We start from the raw sequence: 21,398 nt of genomic DNA on the forward strand, positions 1-21,398 counted from the left end.
TTTATAAAATCTTAATTTGTAAATGTTCCTAAATAGCTTGAAATATTCATCTGTTTTATAAGGCAAGCTCTGTTCTGAATAAGATTGGTGCTGTTGGTACTCGTGCTACCATTCTCCTGTTACCTGATATATATATATTCATTGCATTTGGTAGACTTCATTAAAATTTATTGCCTGGAATAAACTGGATTATCCAGAGTGTACACATTTAAATTGAGTATTTTTGATCCACACTGAAGTCAGTGAGGTTGTGTGGTACAATTATTCTGTGCAACCACAGAATAAGCAAATATTAACAAAGAAGGAAAGAGCTGTTAACAAGAGAAAAGCAAAACAGAATAAAGATGCTGAAGTCAATTGCATCCACATTTCCAGTGGTGAGGCTCTGGAACAGATTTCCCAGGTAAATTGTGGACACTCCATCCCTGGAGGTGTTTAGGTCCAGGCTGAATGGGGCTCTGAACAGCACGGTCTAGTGGAAGGTGTCCTTTCCCACAGCAGGGGAGGTTGGTGACCTTCAAGGTCACATTTCAGCCCAAACCATTCTATGATTTTCTGAATTGAAAAGCAGGTGTTTTGTTGTTTGAGTTCAAATTACACACCTTTACACCACCCATGTCAATTCTGTAATTTGAATATTCTTTCTTGTTCATCTTTAAGGAATTTGAATTTTGCCCATTAAATCTGCAAACAATTTGAATACTACAAAGAAAGTTCTACAGTACTAGTAACTTCTACTATGAAAGTCATTATAAACTAAATAAGTCACCTTAACCTTCTTGCCTTTGAGCTAAGCAAACTGGGGGTTTTTCACTGTGTAATTAAAAATTCAGAACCAGACCACAGACCAAACCTCTGGTTCCACAGTGTAAAGAGAAAAGTCTCTTATTATATATTTTTTTTTTCCTAATATATCAGTTGAATAGATGGTCTTTTGTGTTTGCTCAAGACCGCATCACACAACTGGAACCAAGTCCTGACTGCAGACTGAAAATCAAACGGATCATTAAATAATTGATCCTTAGGAAAGACTTATTTGAGACGCACTAAAGACATCAGAAAAAATGTCAATAAAATATATCAAAATTAAATGTTTTGTTATTCTTCTCACTTCTCAAACATACTCTGGATCTGTGCTTTGGATTCAAAGCACATGAATTTGCTATACAAGTGAAATCATTATCTTTGTATGGCTATCATGAACTTGCTGCCAAATGCTAGCACTGCTACCAAGCTCTTAAAATACCTGTACTTGTGCATTTTCACTCTCTAAAATTTTATTTTAAGAAATTTACATTTTTAAGAAATGTAAATTTAATAAGTATTAATTGAATGCTGAAGCTATCTCTAAGTTCATTTTAAGCTACAATGCATATTACAAAATCCATATTCAAGGAAAGTAACTATAGCAGTCTTTTCTTTTCTCAGGCAATGAACCTTCAACTCCTTAAGCAAATATTTTCTGCAGAAAGTTTTTACCCAGCATCATGGTTTGCTTCCTTGAAACCGATGTGCTTTAAGTCATCTCTGTACAGCCACTTCTGGAAAAATCTGTGGGCTGCACTTCCTCAGCACCTGACCTGTGGTCTCTGCAGACAATCTTACAGTTGCACTGGGACATTTTAAACATATTACAAGTCAAGGGTAAGGGCAGGATGTTGTAGGCACACAGTGTGCGGTAACTGGGAATGGGGCTGGGGCCAGCCTCATCCCCAATGGGCACAGCTGTGAGCAGCAGGTGAGCAGCATTGACAGCAATGAGCCATGGAGCGCCCAGGGGCACTGACCAACCACCAAAGGGAACAGAGGGCACACAGGTGCAATGCATCAACATCAGGGCTATAGAGGGTTGGTCATGCCTGGATAAATCAGAACTGCAAGATGATGAATTATCCAGCATTGGGTTCAATAACATTTTGATCACCATTCCTAACTATAGCCATGATTGTTGAAATTTAAAAGTTAGTTGGTGTGACCTAAATTAAAAAGAAATCATGCTATGTGAGAAGCTCCTGAGTGAAAGTCAATGGCTTATTAGTATCCTTTACAATTGCAAAATAGTCTAAAAGCTTCAATGCTGATAATGAATTGATGATAATACACAGCAGCATGTGTATTATTAATAGTTATCTACATATGAATAAAAACTCAGCCAGACTTGCCTGAAAGTACACTTCAAGGTCTGCTCCTTAGTGGTACATCTGAGGAAAAGGTTTGTGAAGATGAACGTGACATTTATTATTCATTTAAGAATTGACAATAGGGAAAATCTTATTCCTTTTAAGTATATTTAACCTTGTGTAATGGTAGTATAGAGCCTTCAAAATCTCAAAGACTGTCCTTGTGACCAAAAGCGCTCAGACAGCCAGCTGCCCTAAAAGTTTCAGTTATCTCAGCTGTGGAAGTTATCTTTAAGATCTTGTACTCTGAGGAATAACCTTGGGATTTCAAAACATGAACTTTTGCCTAGTTCAACATATTCACAATTATTTGGGAACAGTAAAGTGGTAATTTTTGCTGCTATCAAATTTTTCAGACTGATCGCTTTAGGTTGAAAGTGAAAGGTTGCACTACTAACACTTAATGACTGACAAAGTGACAGATGATATGATGACAAATACAAAGGAACACTGCTTCCCGATGGTGCAGACATTTTGTGGTATACACATTTAATTAAATGTACTTACAATTTAAACTCTCATCTCTAATTTAGTTTTCTATTTTGTGCCAAAAATGTTGTCCATGCTATCTTAAAACCGTTCTTGAAAATTCACATTTTTCTCTGTTGAAAAAAAAATATTAGAATAAAACTCTGAACCTCGAGACTTGTTCAGAAAGCACCAAACTGCATTACTAAAATTTTATACCATCTTCTTGGGTAACACTGGAGGTTACTGATGCTTATAGCTATACTTGCAGTACAAACACTTTATGCTATAAACACTTTAAACTCATACTATCTAAAAAAATGTTTTTCACTGAATACTTTAATCTTTAGTTTTAATGAAATGGTTTGCATTTTACTGAAAACTTTCCTTACTGCTGTTTTAAGTTTAGCTGGGGAAAATATCAATGCCCTTTCACCACCTATTAAAGCATTAAAGACATTTACATTGATTCAGGAATTGCTACAGATCAGTAAATTGTTTCTTTGGGAAACAGGCAATAACAAAGTCTCAACATAATTTTTCTTTTTTTTTTTTTCTTATGTTTCCAGTGCACATTCAAAACCTGTACAACACCCTTGTTAATGAAAACTGACTGTAGGTCTAATGGGCCAATCATAATGAAAGGTTTTCCTAATTCAGAGATTTTTCACAGGTCTTGAATTCCTGTAGTCACAAATACTAGGCTGCTCTGTGGCTGTCTCTTCAAAATATGAGCAAAATACAGGACAATACATTGCATTTGGTGACTCAATTGCCATTAACAGGACTCAGGACAAGGCTTGTGTCAGCTCTTACACAGCTGCCTGCCTATCAGCTAACCCCTAGTCTCAAAGCTGTTAATATCTCTGGTTGCAAAGAGGGACATCTCTGCAGACATGACAAAAATCAGTAATGACAGGATCAGCACCACAAGTCTCCAGTGCCTACAGTTCTGACCCCTATTATTTTTCTGGATTAATTTTCCCACTCTTCCAGGTAAGAAAATAGATATTTAAACAATTATAAAGCACCATATGTATGCTAATTATTGGAGAAATTAAACTGATAACAGCAGGGAAAAAAGGAGGTCTAGAGAAAAAAAGCCATAAAAAAATTTAAATATGTCTTAAGACAAGTGCTGAAAAGGACAAGGAAAAAATATGTGTAAGTATGATGAGGAAGAATGAAAGGGAAAGAACAAAACAATTGTCATGAAGCATACATACAGAAACAATGTGGGAACAGGAATGCGCAAAAGAGTAAAAGAAGATCAGATATTAGAAAATTTTAATTTCTAATTCAGTTGTCACAAGCAATTGTAGATGCTAAAAGTTTAAAATAGTCAAAAAAGCCAAAGGTTGCATTCATGGAGGAAAAGAAATCATTTCAAGGACTAGTAGATATAAAGGATTAACTCCTGCCTTTTGAATGTCTGAGCTGTAAAGTGCTGGAGAAATGCAGGAGAATTTTCTGGAGAGCTGCTAGTTGCAATTACTATATTCTTACTCTTTCTCCATGCTCTCCTGGCTGTGCACTAAGCAAGTAAGCAATGAAACCACTGCCATAACTCCAGACAATTAATTAATCCTAAAGATAACATAAACAACTAAAAATTCTTAATAGTACTGGAGTTCAGTTCCTAATCAGCAGCAAAATTGGAAGATAATTATAACATATTTTTTGTCACCAAGATGCAACAAATCTTACAGAGAATCAGCTTAAAGATTTTGCTACAAGCTCTGTAATGCAGCTGATTTAAATATTTTATATAAACATTTTTCAAGGTTTCCATTAAAACCTGTTAATTTGACAATATCTAAATATTTCAGGTAGAAATAACTGATTTTGTGAACATTTCTACTACATTTATCCAAGTTATTTGGTTTAACAAGTTTGAAATCTATTTCAATTAAGTTGTTTGACTTTTATAATGTAATTTTTACAAGAAATAAAAGTGTATGGACTTTATTATTCTACCATAATGAGAAATAGAATTAATGTGAAGCAAAGAAGCTACAAGGACCCCCATGTTAATAGGGAACTTTCATTCCTGGCATTATATTTGCATTTGACCTGACATTATATTCACTAGTAGTCAACGCATAAATGAAACTATCAGGTTTTGTAGATATTAAATTACAAACTCTTTCTGGTTTTATCTTCAGATTTTATTTTACTATAATTAAATGCATGGAATTTTTTTTTTCCATAGGATGCTTCTGTGTCTTTTTTTTTGGACAGGACAGAAGAGAACTGATCTGCATGCCTGTTCAATCTACAGGGCTACCTGGAGAAGAACAATTCTGGGGGAAAAAAAAGGGCTTGTTGATACCCCAAATCAGGGAAGCAACTGCAGTTCTGGAAACCTCAGAAGCCAATGCCTTATTCTGAAGTCAAGCCCAACCATCTATCCTTCCATAATTACCATGGACATAAGAAGATATAAGCTTCAGTTCATATGCAAGCCTGAATTCATAACAGATAGAAATAGGGATAATATTATGCAGTATTTGAATATCCAAGATGGAAATTCGAGCCTTTTTTTTAATATTTACTTTTCAGCAATGCAGAGGTTCATAAATTATCTTTTAAGAAGAACATATCATTTTAACTCATATTTAATTCTGTCATCTTGAAATTTCTGTCCCACTGAAAAGGAACACTGCAATGCAACAGATCTGCCTGAAATATGTTATGGACCATGTTTTATTCAATATTACCCCTGATAGTAAATAAGATGTTTACACAGCATTCTGTAAATGACTTGTACATTGGAAAAAAGAAGTCATTGGGAAGATGGAAGAACAAATCCACTGAGATTCCCATAACTGAACAGAAGAGGGAAGTAGAGGGCCAATGTCAGTACCAGCTATTGGACTTCATCAGGGCTATTTTCAGATTACACTAATGATTCAAAATATCTGGAAATTAGTGACAGCTTCTGTGCAGAGGTTGCACCCAAATTATACTGAAGTGAATTTGAATAAGCTTGGTGACAGGAGAGAATGGAACAAATGTTTTAAAAGACCTAAGCAGTTTCCCCTGCTTATCCATCAGATCTGAGAAAACAGTCAAGAAAGAATGATTTCATGTTTAAAGCAGGGTTGTGATTGCCATCAAGAAGCTGAAGACAATCAGCAAGTGTTGATCTAGAACCTAGTATAGATACTATCTAGAATATGATGAAAATCCAAGTTTTCATTTCTAGGGGTTTCATAAAGACATCCATTTGAGAATTCATCACCTCATAATCAGTGTGGAGGAGAAGTAGCTTGATATAAGCATCTGTCACAAGTGTGCCAGACACTGCATAACATCATCAGTGCTGGTTGCTTTCTGATCAGGTTTTCAACCTTGAGTATAAGAGGACAATCAGAGCAGCAAAGGTGAGAAAGACAATCACCATGTCAGCATGATGGGCATTGCCTTAAACTGCTTAACAATTATCTAGTTTTGAAAAATGTCTATGAACTATTTACAGACTACCAATTCATGTGGTACTCTGAGTACTGTATACTTGCTATGGAAACAGCAGTGAAAGAAAGTGCCTCTTTGAAAACAAGAGTGGTAGCTGAAAACTAATGGTAACACAGTTCTAAGGCTGATCCTTTCAGACACTTCATTGCAGAAACTGCACAGAATAATGTACCTTTGCCTTCTGATAGGGATGGCCAAGTCACAGAACATGTTTTCAAAAGGGAAAGCAGACAACAGCTCCTTAAAACGTTTATGGTAATTTTTTGAGCTCTTACTAGAGCTCTTGCTTTGTTATTAAAGCCTGCCAAATTGCAAAAATTATTTTTCCTATATACTTTTAAACTCAGTAGTTGTTTTTAATTTACTTGTCTTCAGTGACTTTTCTGGAGTGTGGAAATAAAGTTGATGTTCCATTTCATTCATGTTTTAGGACTAAATGAATGTACATAATTTTTGACCCACTGCATAGGTACTTTTTGGGCCATTTCACATAGCTTTACAGCATGAAAATATGTAGACTGTGGAAACAGAGCTGTCAGCCTAATTTGAGAAACAGCAACGGCAGCAGAAAAATAACAAAGCCAACTAACCCTTTAGTCCAAGGAGTGAAACTACAGCAGCAGCAAATGCAATCCCTGCTGTGAGGGAACATTTCTCGTGTATTTCTTTCTTGACTCTTTCCTAGAGGTGATTTTTTATGCAGGGGAATTATTCCTTATTCCTTACTTGATTCACAAAGAAAATAAAATCAATAGAACTGAACCAGCAGCCTGAAAATATACTACTAGGTTTCCTTAAAAATTCTTATTTAATCACTTCTCTACATCCACACTGACTTTGTAATTTGCTGTGTAGGTTTTGGAATTTCTGCCTTGAGTTTTTCCTGCTTCTCTTGAAATTACCCTTCTGATTTTTGTATCACAGTCACTCTTAATGAAGTTCCGCTGCCAATACAAAAGCAAGGCAGGGAATATTAAATTTCACTGTCCTGTGATTGCACAGACCAATGAATCTCCCATGCCTGAACATGGAGTGCAAAAGACTGCCCATTTTGATCATTCAGGGAATTTTGTGTAATACTGAATCAAATCAATATCTTGCATACTATTTTTTGCATACTGATAGTATGTACAACCCCTATACGCATACAACTATAAGCTTTTGAAACAGAAACCATTTAAGCTGAAATATAGGTTACCTGGGTCATAACTGTCATTTCCAGAGAGTTCTCTGAGGCCCTTTATAGCATCTTCATTTCACATCTTTGAAAGGGACAGCAGTCTCTCTAACTGTTACATTTAATATGAGAACTAATGTATTTTCCTAATTTATTAAATGCATGATAAAAATACAGTTCTTGCCATTAATGGTGAAAATTATTCTGCTTTTCTTTCCCATACCTTTGTTTAAACTTTCTGCAGTACCACAGAATCCTTTTTCCAGGAAGTGCCAAAAAAATCATCATGGTATCTCAATATTCTCAAATCTTTAAGACAAAAGGTGTGAGAGATCCCAACCAACCTTATTTCAGGGGAGCCAGGTAGACAGAAGTCCAGGAATGCTCCAGTTTTTCTGCCACAGCACATCACATCACAGAATCCTGGAATCATAGACTGGACTGGGTTAGAAGGAGCCTTAAAGATCATCTAGCTCCAGTCCCACCACTGTGAGCAGGAACACCTTCCTCTAGAATGGGCTGCTCAAGGCCTTATCCATCCTGTTCTCTAACACAGCCAGGGACCCACAGCTTCTCTGGGCAACTTGTGCCAGTGTCTCACTACCCTTGTAGCAAAGAATATCTCCTTACAGCATTTGTTTGACATTAATGTGTGAACACAGGCACTGCATCATGGCAGGCACAATTCCTGCTCTGGAGAATGGTGTCCATCCACATTGCACCTCTTTTAAACCTTCTTTGCCATTTTGAGTTCAGTGACCTGCAGTGGATATAAGAAATATTAAGTTACAAATGTGATCCCCTTTTTTAAGCCAACTCTTAAATTCCTTACAGGGTTGTTCATCCATGCACCTGTGAAGTAGCCCTCAGTGGAGAATTTTCTGGATCTTCCTAAGGTTGTAGAAAAGGATGTGGTGTTTTCATGGTCAGGCTGAGCATGAAACAAGGTCTGCAGTAGAAGGTTACAAGGTCCCTCACAAAAAGTAGTTGCATTTTTTTGTTTTGTTTTGTTTTCTGATAGGAGCTAAATTCTCTTATCTTTAACTATTGTCTTGATGATGAATAACCCATGTTGTTTTGTATATTCTTCTCTTAAGCCTCTTGTATAATACACACAAATACAAATACCTGTATCCACTACAAAATCTTCTGTTGAGCTCCCCACCAACAAAAAAAAAAAAGCTGAAGCCAAGAGTGATGAGCTGTGGTAATAATACTGCTGTCACAATAAGTACAGAAATCTGTATCCTTTAAAGAGTCTGAATTTGTAAAGAGAGGAACATATATTATTCAACCAACTGACAAACATGGAAAACAACAGACACTTCTGGATGCATAAATCTCCTACAGGTCCCTGCAGAACTTTTCCCTATAAAGGGCTTCCCTTCCTAAAACTATGCCTAAATTATATTCTCCAGCCTAACAGAAAATTTCCACTCATGGTGTATTTTAATTTGGAGACAATATGGTATCTAGATCAGTTTATTGGTCTGTAATTCCTTTTTCAGGAATATTTCTTTCTTTCAGCCTAGATAACCTCCAGCTTAATAAAATATTCATTTTTCCACACTGCTTACATATCTTACAGTCTTGTCATGGATGATCAAAATCACAACAATATTTCCATTCCTGTGACAACTGCAAATTCTGGAATATTCAAACTTACTTAAGCAGCAAATTGTCATGTCTGAAATTTGGCAGCTTTACCTCACTCAGAAATGGTCCTCAAAGAGTAATCTGCATAAAATTTGCAAACACAAAGATGAATGTTGTGATTGTAGAAAAGAAACATATGTACTGGTCTATGCTCACAGTTCAGACCCTGCAGTCAGCTGTATGAACTTGTAGCTAATGGGCACTCTGGGCAAGGCAAGCCATGGTCACAGGGCTTCAACCCTGCCAGAGGCTTTGTCCCTGTGGCTCCAAGCTACAGGGCAGCCCTGGTGCCAAGGAGCAAAGACAACACCTCCAGCCCTACACACAGCGGGACCACACCAGGCAAGCTGGCCAGACCTGCTCCCCACCTGCAGGGAGGCAGGACAGAAATGGCTCTGCAAAGGAGGCCTGTGATATCTAGTTTGGTCCCTTGTCCTCTGGAACTTGAAAAACTGGGTTTGAAAATCAGGTTTGTTTTTAGACTTTTCCTTTTTTAGATAAAAATACATGGATCTATTTTCCTCTATGAATTTAAAATAAATAGTTAATATTGATTGGAAAGAGTCAAAATTTATTTTCCTGGTCAACAAAACTTTGCAAAGCATTTATGCACAGTAGGCAATTTCATCAAAATTATAGGCTTTCTTGAGGTGTATATCATTATTGACATTCTTGTCTCAATTTTTACTTCAAAATGATCAGAAATAATTGTCTGATCTTTACAGAAGACTTAATATTTTTCATATTGTCTTTTCTCTCCTGTGGAGAATTTTGATGCATTTTCTAGAAGAGGGTATTTTGGACCAAATTTGGAGGTTTTTGTTGACCCCCCCTGAGGAAGGCTTGGTCCCACATGCTCAAATCTCCTGTTGTGTAGCCAGCCTGACCTCTCTGATGCTAAGCAGCTGGGGTATTTTCCCTTAAGGGAAAAAATGCTTTTTGTCTTTAAGTACAAAAATGTCAGTTTTCCATACATTTCTGTGTCCTATATATTATCTCAGCAGAGGTGCAGTCCACATGATTAAACTCTGTAATGTCAGACTACATTTTCCTCTTGTGGCCTGTGCTATCCTTTTATAAGGAGAAAAAATATTGACGATAATTCTGTTTTCATTTACTTTGCTCTTTTGTATTAACCAGTTTCATGCTCTGTTCTTTTACCAGCTGATAATACTGATACCTGTTCTGAGTGATACTCCAAATTTTAATCTTCTGAACCTTGGAGTAAATATAATTGATAAAAGCAAAAGCTTACAGCTGCCTTTAAACTTAAGTGCAGATATTTGAGAAGAAAAAAAATGCAAATGTAGCGCAGAACTTTCTTTTAGAAGCATATGCCACTCATTCTGTGAGCAGAACAGACTATTCACAAAACACACTTTCTCAGGAGTTATTTTTTAGTAATTAATCCTGTCAGATAGAAAAAAAATCAAAGTTCATGCATTTAAAGTTTATGTTCTCTGTAATCAACACCACAAATATTGGTCCACAGTTTGAAAGAGTAAGCTTCTAGAAATGTGTAGAACCTACTGTAAGATTGTAACCTTTTGTAGTATCAAATGTCAAAAGATCCCTATAATTTACTTTTTAGGGTACCACAGGATACAAAAAATGAATTCAAAACACATAATTATTTCTTCACAAACCAATAACTAATGGGACATATTGACTCTTTTAATTTTCTATTTCAACTGAAGTTCATGGAGGAAATAAAAATTATGCTATTACTATTTACAGAGTATTGAATATACTTCTCTTTTTAAAGATTTAATTTTTCATAAGCTTGTCTCTATGTGAGATTTGAGTTGATTTATGGAAGGCTTGTAGAACATCTATAGTAAAAATTATAAGATCAAAATGGTAAAAAGAAGTAATGGCCACACCCATACATCTTTAACTTGTCATAACTTTGTAAGATGGTCTTGCTGAAACAAAACAAAACACACAACAAAAGAGCAAGAAGAACTGCTGCTGCTGGCTATGATCTTTCAGCCTTAGTCTTGCCTGAACTTCAAGTAATGACAAGCTTCTCAAGTTTGTCTCACTGTAAGGATTTCAAAGTATATTGCTGTGCTGTTCATAATTCAGCTACTGAGATTGCAACAATCCCTTCAGCCTGGTGTGAAGATGCTGGAATCTATTTATTCTTGCCAGCTCTTAATTTGCTCTTACTTGCCTCTCCAAATGCAAGCAGAAAGTTGTCTACTGGAAACTTTGATGTGGATTCCCAATGCATTAAGGTAGGAAGAGTAAGAGAGGTCCCCTGAATCAATCAGATGCTGGGAGGAAACTGTGTGAGGACAGAGGGTGATTATGAACAATTAAGTGACTGAATTTTAATCTTCCCTTGGAGAAGGATTTGTTAATGTGAGGGAACACAATCACTGAGGTCCAAAGCATACACTTCCAGGCTTTAGAGCTACTCTGGGCTCACAGTGCAGCCAGGCACAGAGAGCCCCCTATGTGAACCTCAATATTGCAATATTGAGGCAATATTGGAACTAGCAGCACCAGGAACAGACAGAACGAAAGCCAGAATCCCAGTGGGATCAATCCTGGTCCAAGATGAAATGGTACTGTAGTAATGAGTTTTAAATTATTCTACTTCCTCAACTCTGTAAGAAAATTCCCATTAAATAGGTGACAGTGCTGGGACGGTGTTGACAGTGTTGACAGAAGGGTGCATCAGGAAAAAGACAAGGTCAAGGGAAGAACATTCGAGTAAGGCTTTTTTACATACACTTCTATTTCTCCAGATCTCACACTGTTGCTTTACACTGCCAAATTTTTTCTCAGCAGCACAAAATAGCCATTGGCATTAAGAACCTATTCTGAGACTAAGCATTAGCTGATGTGCTAATAATTAATTCTGTGAAGCAGTTCAGTGAAAATTAGCTGTAATCTGTGCTGTGGGCTGCCACAAAAGTATGCAAATTCTAATGCTATTTTATTATTTTCTACTACTTTGTTTCCTTATGCTTTGGGAAACTTCAAACAACAAGATGTATCTTAACTAGGTACTTGCTGGGATAGTGCTGGGCTTTCACTTAATGGTGAAACTTAATCGCTAATGACTCTGTACTGACACTGTCTCCTTATATTTGCAAGTATTTAATTGCTTCTGAAAGAATTAATTCCTCTAACAGCTCAATAAATAATGCACAATGAAGTAATCTCTCAACTTTAATTCTAATAATCAAAGAGGAGCAGTCTTGGACAAGATCTTTATCCCACATCTAACTTATCTTTTTATATGCAAAATACAAGTCAGCATTCAAGATACTGTTCTATACCATTAGTATGATTTTTCCACTCCAGAATAGTAGGTAATTTTCTTGACAAATTGTCTATCACCGAGAATTTGAATCAGGAAAGTGATTACCCAGGTATTAAGGCCTAATATTCAAACTGCTATCTAAATACTAAGTACAATTACTTATTTTCACTGAAACAAACTAATCTGTTCTTAAACCTATGGGAAGAACAAAAGTTCGGGCTAAGAAAAGATGATTTTGTCCAAAATATCATAATATTGTACTTGTTAGGATAATTATAATAATTTATCTGCTGATATCAAATTTTTTAGTGAAATCACATAGGAAAAAGCACAGAAATATAAACAACCTATGACAATCCCAGAGATCTTCAATCCTAACTAGTTTATGGTGCAATGCTTTTAATCTCCAATTAAGCAACTGTTTAAAGAGGTTGAAAGCTTTCTCAGAATTACAGCATTAATGTTCTTTCATCCCAATTAGTTCTCATGGTTCATTTTTACTAGACTAGACTGAGGCACTGGGTTTTTTAAAGTGCATTTTTTTCTTGAAAAGAGTGCCAGTTGTAAAAGTAACATAATTCTTAAGTATAAAAAAATTACCAAAATCATATAGAAATAAAAAGTATAAAAGAAGGAAAAAACAGTTGAATTACCATGAACTCCTTTGTCTTTTTCTTTTTTTTTTTTAATTTAATTCAATGAATGTAACCAGTCACTATCATTATTTTATAGTTGGTTTTTTTTCCTATTAGGGACAATGTTTTTGTTCCTAAGAACAATTCAAATTATATGTGTTCATCTGAGAAGAAATATGTGTTAATATGGTTGATGAATGTGTCCAAACCTCACTCTCGAAAGAGCAAATAAATCTGGTATCTCTTAAAACTCCCATTTAAAATGAAACTAGCACATGTAACATACCTATTGAAATCCATCCTTGAATAGATCTATCCTTTCCATCCTTGGAAAAATGCAAAAGCTGTTTGGACATAGTGCTGGGAAATCTGCTGTAGGTGAGAGTGCTTGAGCAAGGTGGGATTAGGACCAAATGACACCCAGATTTCCCTTCCAACATCAGCCTTTCTGTGATTCTATGAAATTAGCTCAAATGCATTAATTTGTTTACTCAGTAGCTCATCTAGTATCACAAATCAATAATATGGTCCATTTTTTGTGGAAGTGATATTTTGTTTCATTTTAATTGTTGGAGGAGGAACATTTACAACATTTATTTCAGGTTGAAATTGGTGAGGACAGATGAAATAAACTATTACTCTGATCACCTGATTCACCTCATTGATAATAAACAGTTCTAAAAGGTATCTTAGACTTCAAGGTATTTTCTAGATTACTAAAGCTAGATACTAGGAATCATAACCTGATTTAATTTTGTTTGGGGCAGAAAATCTTCCATGTTAAACAATGAAGTGAGTACTAGATATCCGTTGTCAAAGAACATGGCAGGAGCAATGAGAGAGTGTGAGTGCTAGAGGTGTTCATACTTACAGTGTAAACGTCTACAGCTGAGTGAGATCCATATGACTCCTCTCTTTCTATAGCTAAATCTTGCAGTCAAATTCCAAAAATATCTGCCTACTTTCTGATACCTGGTTTCAGCAATGCTTAAGATATGAATCTGCCACAGAATGAACTGGGATAATGACATAATAAGGTTTGGAATTCCCAGAAACCTGTGCTTTGGAGCTGATGGGCAGTCTCACATGAACTCATAGGAGAAGGGCTTCCCTGAAATGTTTTGGGTGTCTTAGGCACCTGGACCTCAGAGTTCAGTACATGTGTGAGATTGTAGTCTACATCATGGAACTGCCTTTTTGACAAGGGCTTTCTCCTGCATGGAATGTTCTCCTGCAAGGAATGTGTGCTAATGTATTTACAAACAAATCTACAGGTGAAGGTACAGGTGCTAACATGTTTGAAATGGGCCTTACTGTCTCTGCTAACTTCAAGCAGCAGGTTGGTTACAAAGCCCAGACGGCTTAGCTCCGGCAACTGACAAGGTTCTGTGCAAGATTTGAGTTTCTGAACTTGGGGGTAAAATGATGGGTTCAAGGGGGGAATAAGAGGGGAATATATGGTAGGCAGTTCAGGATGGCTGTACCTTCCTAGTGCCTCAGCAACGTGCGGCTGGGAGCTTGGGATAAAAGGAGACTGTGCCCTCTAAAACATCGAGAGAAAACCCCATGGGCCTTTGCTCCAGCGGACTCTCTCCCTTTATTCAAATAAAGTTGTGGTACTCCTCTGTCTCCCATATGGACGTTGGCTTTTCACAACGTGATTTTAGGGGGGGAATCTGATTTCCCTTTGCAAAGTCAGATTTTCAGCTCCAGGTGATCTTACCAGTATCTCAACAGCCCTTTAGTTTACACATCCAAATCTCATCTAAAACACTTGACCAGGTCAAACTTCTCCTCTATATTCCTTTAGGCAAAGGATGATCTAGTTCCATTAAGTATCAAAAGTATCTCATCAGGATAGTGGGAATTTCAACCTTTATGTTCCTAAGGTTTTTAAGACAAGACAACTAAGTTTTAATAAACTTTTGGGGTTTGACAAAACTTTCTTGGTTGTGAATTTGTATGGATGATTGTAGTTTGATTTAATTTTTAATAAAATGGACTGAAATAAAGAAACATAAATCTTCTCAGAATTCCAGATAATAATTCAGAATATCACTTATGTCACATTCCATGCAAAAGAGTGTCTCGGAAAATGTCAGAAACATGCCATATGTTTTCTGTTCCAATTAACAGAAAATACCTCACAATCCTGCAGTCACCAAAGTGAGATTTGTTGCAATTCAAAGGCAGACATGATCCTTCATACCAGTTAAAATTGTTGTGCTAGTGTTATAGGGTAGAATATGGCTCCATCCTTGTAAATATGAAAGTATGTGAAAACACTTTTAAGACCTGAGATGTAAATTGGTGCTTATGTAGACCATTAATTCAATATGGCACTTAGGGACATGGTTTAGTGGCGAACATGGTGGTGCCAGGCTCATGGTTGGACTCAATGATCTTATACATCTTCTTATTCTATAACTTTGTTACTATTTTTAAATGTGACTAAGAGAATATATGTCCTTAAATAATTCGGACACAAATTGTCCTGGTCCTGGACAGGGCAGGTTAATTTTTGCAGTAACTGGGAGAGGGCATGGCCAGGAGATGGAGGTTATTTTATACCACCTCACATTGTTGCCAGGGGTGGAGGGAAGAGAGTCTCTTCCAGGGAGAATGGATTCCTTCCACTCAAGAAAATATAGAGGAGGGAGTTGTTGGTGTTGTTTATCGTAGAGGGATTATTGCCTGAATCCCTCCTTTCTGCACCTTCTCTCATTAGTACTGTTGCTGTTACTCTTTGTTTTCTTATCTCCTTGTGATTTTCAGCAAATTGTCCTTATCTCAATCTGTAATATTTGTCCTTTGTGCCTCCAGTTCTCCTCTCCAGCCCAAGGAAGGGGTGGAGGAGTAGGGGAGTGAGAGGTGAGTGTGTTTTAGTGGGAGCGTTAAATTGGACAATATCATTCCTAAACCACCGCACAAGTCCTACTGAATATTATCAGGACTTGGGCCAGCACTGCAGTGTGCCTGTAAGCTGCAAACTTACTACATCTGACACTAAAAACCCTTGAGATTTTGAGAGAGTTTTAATAAAATGGCAACACATTGTCAAGCACACAGGAACATGCCGAGAATCAAACATTATGAAAGCTTTCATCCTGCAAATGTTCTTACACGTCAGTTTCATTTTCAGTTTTCAGACATATGGACTCAGTGCCTGTTTCTTCTCCACAATTAATGTTTCTGTAAGACAGGAATCTTACATTTTCTGAGACTTTCTGAATCTTATACTTTCATCTCCTGTGAGTACAACACTAAGGGAAGATAAAAAGAACAGAAGAGGGTAATATTTATCAACACCTGAGTTTTCTTCAAGTTAGTAGGCATATCATGCTTGTTCAAACACTTATACTGTATCAGTACTATCTTAACATGAACATGCTTCAAGAGAAATCTTGCCTATTTTCCATCTTCAAAAGTCTCACTCACTGAATATAAGCCAAGGCTGACTCAAAATCTGATGATTCTTTGCTTCCAGAATGTTCATACGGTACAAATTCTATATTCTGTGTTTTATACTTGGGAAAGTATATTCTGTGAATTATTAGCAGTTCTAAAGGTAAAAGAACAATTTGTGGTTCAAAAAAATTTGCAGTAGAAGGACCTGTAGCTTCACATAATTTTGTTATTTAGAAGATCTGTGAAACATTTCTCCTTAAAGTCAACCTTGCATACTGCAAGTGTTTAAATATCAAATTTATCTTCCTCGATGTGCCATTTTCCCCAGTAAAATTCCATAGTTAAAACTTTGACCTCTTTAGACTTTTTGATAATTGCTAGATGTAATTTCAAATAATTAACAAAATCACTTTGTTAGTTTAACACAAAAATTCAATACCACTCTTCCCAAATACCCTATCAAGTAAAAATTAAGGAAAAGTAAACCTACAGAGTGGGAGAGGCAGAGAGGAAAATGTGAGGGACTTGTGATTTTGCTGGTGTCTGGAGTTATATTTTAGTATAAGAAGTGAAGAAAATGTTCTGGGAGACAAATGGATATAATAGGCATTAAGTTTTTACCTTTCTGTGAGATTTTTTCAGCTCTGAGGTGAGGCAATAATCTCTTTCACTCTTTCATTTTGTAGTAAAAAACTAAAAAACTAGGAAATTTATCCTCAGGATCTGTAGACAAGAACAAGCATAATGGCAGCCTGAGTGTTTAAACAGCTAAACATTTAAATGTCATTTTAGGCACCTTCTGAGCACTGGCTTTTTGTTGTTTTTCCTTAGAAATGCCACAGAGAAGCCACAGTCCTGTTTTGCTGGCAGTGCATGAAAACCTGCCAAAGTGAGAGGCCCCACAGCAGAAATCTACTGTCCTCAGAGTGCTGCCTGTGCCTCTCAAACCTGCAGTCACCCATGTTCAAGGACCAGACCCTTATCTGATCAAATCAACTTAATGCTTCCACAGTAAATGCATTATGTTCATTTATATCAAAAGGAAGGACTTCTGTGGATAAAGAAAAATAGAAAATAGTGTGAGAAAAGTACAGAATTTGTTGAATTGCAAATATGGTTAAAGATTTCCTTACAGTGGAACTTCTTATGGATTTGCAAGGCATTCTTGAATATAACATTTTGGAAAAATGAGAGAGGAAATCAGTTGGAGACACAACACATAACTTTGCATTATTCTTTGTCAGAAAAATACAGACCTGATCTCTTTCTGAAGATCTTACATTGAGAAGCTGCATTGTTAGCAAAAGTCCCACTCTCAGTAGTTTTAAGTAGCAATTCAGACAATAGATTTTCTTTCCATTCCTTGTACATTACCTTAAGTAGAGATTTATCTAAAAGCAATTTTTGGACACTGTCCCAGAGCACAGACTTCCTTTTTCTTTATTGGTACTACTAAAAAAGTAGTACCAATAGCTCCACAACATACCCCATATATTAAATACATTCAGCATTCCCCAAATTTTAATGGTGATAAGTGAAACTAAAGACCACAAATGGATTAGCTTGACTTAATTGCAAAAGTTAATTTTAGAGGTTGAAAACATTAATGTCTTATTTCAATGAGCTTTTAAAAGCATGGAACTTAATGACTTTCCTGTGCATTGCTTTTAGGATGTTGCTGAATATTAAATATAATTTTATTGGATAATAATATGCCTCTGCTATCAAGAAAAGTGACTCAGACTGGAAATGTTTCTACTTAACATAAAAGATTTTCTACAATAGTAGTTTCTTCAAAAGTCATCACCAAAGAAGTGGTGTTTCTCACACTAGACTACTTCTAGTACATAGCTGTACCAAACTTGCAGGAAATAAAGCATAATTTTCTTGTGAGTCAATAAACAGAATTAACTGGTGCAGATTAAATTGTTTCTTTTAGAGATCCACTGTGCAGGAAAAAGAAATAAATTACTTTTTAAATTACTCCTATTTCCTCAAGCTGTTTCCTGCTGAGTTACCAGACCTACAGTCACACCTCACATCAGGGAACACCCAATTTGGCAGTAGCTGCTATATCTGCTTTTACAGACAAGAATGAACCAATATTTTAGATATTAAAATTAAACTGCTGCAGTTGGGCCACAAAGAAAGATGCTTGTTTACTAATGCAGTTCATATAGAATTCTGTATTCAGTCTCTCATCAACAGCTCATATCATATCCTATTCTAATTCCTACCCTATCTGTCTACTAATTCCTCCCCTATCTGTGCTCAGTGTGAAGCTGTACCTGTAAAGGTGATGGGTGGAATGCAGCTGTCCCCAGAGCCCACAGTCAGCCCCTGCACCATAACACGTGCATTACGTAGCCCAGTTGCTCTTGCAAATCTCTGATCACTGTGGTTTTCCTTTGATCTTTTGCTCACAAGGTGTCTATGGGTTCATCACTAGACAATTCAGACAATTCAATGTCTCATTGCTAACTATGAGACTTGGAGGAGGATTGATCATGCAGCATACATGCAACATGCTGGAGAAAAGGTTTCCTTGATTGCTTTTTGTCAGTATGTTCCTTGCCTTATTTAAATTATGCAAATAAACGAATTCTGTTAAGGAACAAGGTAGATCTTTCACTATCTTCTTACAGATTTGTAGTCTTTCTTCGGTTCAATTTTCACACAAAAGTTTTTAATAACAGCTATTAATTCGTATTTGTTCTTTTGGAAATAAATGTCAAAATATTTTTTATCCCACCATGTAGTGGAGCACAGAGTGACATGAAGTGATTTGGCCAGTGTCATACAACAGGTATGCCCAGTCCTAAGTTTCGCAACGTGCTTTCTTATGCCTAGTACAGAAAAAAAGAGAAATCTGCCTACTTTGATTCCTAGACAAATGCATTTTCTCTAAAAATATAAATATCATTTTTCTTCTCTTCTAGTTCTGAAAAGCAAATTGATTCTTCCCATACTGGTCATAGATACTTGCAGCTAATGCAAGTATCTATGACCAATGATTTTTAAAAACTAAGTAGCCAGATTTTAATAATTTCAAATATAATCTCATGCAAATTTGTTTGCATGCACCAACTACAATTCCAAACTATCTGATCAAGCAACAAATAAACATTTTCCTCTGATAGCTCAGATTAGCTTTAGTATTCCATGCTTACAGAAAAATACTTTCTCAAGAATTGTCCATGCTCAGAAACCAAAACGGAATATAATTTTCAGCTTCCTCTCCAAGCTTCCTCTCCAAGCAGTTTCTGCACAGCACTGAACATAGTTCTCTAAATTAAAACATTTGTTTGTGCATGGAGGACAACTGCATCAAAAATTATGTGCAATAACACCATGAGCAAATTATCACCATAATATACATATGCATAAATCCAAGCTTTCCATTGTAATGTCTACAAAAAAAAATTCTCTGTGGAAATGTACCCTCATACAAATTTCAGGATAACAATATTTGGATCTTTATTTTTAGTTCTAACTGGAGTTTATTAATCAACATATTTAGTGTGTCAATAAATACTCTAGGGAAAATTTTAATATAGTTGTGCAGCAACCTGGAGATTTATTTCTTATGTTCTGATGCATTTTTTCAAAGGTTTTGTAAGTAGCTGTGATGAGTCAGATGGTGTCCACAAGCAGAACTGTTAGAAAAGTTGCAAACTATGTTCAACTGGTTTTCACATGGTGAGTTAACTTTGGTAGTACCAAAAGGCCAGACTCCCACTTGGCTGCTCATTCCCTCCTCCTACTCAGCAGGATGAGGAGAAAATAGGATAAGAAAGATTGTAATGAGATAAAGACAGGGACATCAGTTACCAATAACTGACTTGAGGAAAATTAATTTAATTTATTGCCCATTAGAATATTTCAGACAGTGAGAAACAGAGACAAATATTACAACACACTGCTTCTCCCCACTTGCCTACATTCAACTTCACACCTTCACTCTGCATATGAGCTCTGGAAAATTAAAAGCAACTCAGTTTAAAGAAAGAATCCTTCTTCTATAATGCTAATAACTTACCTTGTTCCTTACATACCTTCTATAAACTTAGTCTCTATCGCATGACCTTGGTAGAATCACAAATTCTTAGGATAAGCTTATGCGGAAGGGGCCTACAAGGAACATCAAGTCCAGCTGCTGGCCCTGCACAGAAGAGCCTGAAGAATCACATCATGAGCCTGAAAGCATTGTCCAAACACTTCTTGAACCTCATTTCTCTCTGTGATAGGTTGTGCTATAAGATAATCAGTATTCTCATCTGAGGAATGCATCTGTTTTTTCCCCCATTCCAGGGTGATGCTTTCCCAGATTTGATCAAACTTTAAAGAGTTTCTTAAATTAATGTGAACTTTGAAATTCAAGTGCATAACTGTTACTACAGTAAATAGATACCATTTGTAGCACTGTAAATAGAGCTTCCAAGAAAGCAGAACTATTGAGCCACAGACAGATGGTATCTGAAATTCTGTATTCATTTTACTGGTTACCAGGATTTTTTTTTTTCCTGGCTATAATAACAGCTACATGTTAATAAAATGGCAGGTTTGTGATTTCCTTAGACATCAACATTACCTAGCAGATTTTGGATTTTTTAACTCTCTAGCACTTAGCATCTGTGCTATCTTGGAGCCTCAGGTTTCATGATATGACAAGTAAGGATCTTGTCCTCATTAATTCAGGGAAAAACTTTGGAGTACGAACAATAAAAGGTAAGTTTAAAAAAAAATAAACAAAGATATAACCCCATGTAGAACCCAAATGGATTTGTAAGACAATTCAGCAGCTTTAGAAAGCTTTAGGGACTGGCAATGCTAGATGCAGGCTTCCACAGTACAGCTATTTTGTCTTTTTTTAAATTTTCATTTGTTTTTCATTGTTAATTATCATTGTATATAATTCATATGTTAATTTTCATTGTTAAAATTTCCATTGTTTTTCATTTGTGGGAGAAACTATTATTTCATCTGATTTAAGACATATTACATAGAAAAGAGCACTTCTGAAACTTGAATAACTCTTGAAGATTGTAAAATAATAGCTCTCTGAAATAATGACGCTGACAGAGCAGAAATTGAGAAGGTGAAGGCTTGAAAAGAGGAGT

Source organism: Geospiza fortis, unplaced genomic scaffold, assembly GCF_000277835.1.
Source record: "Geospiza fortis unplaced genomic scaffold, GeoFor_1.0 scaffold54, whole genome shotgun sequence".
NCBI classification, from domain to species: Eukaryota; Metazoa; Chordata; class Aves; order Passeriformes; family Thraupidae; genus Geospiza; species Geospiza fortis.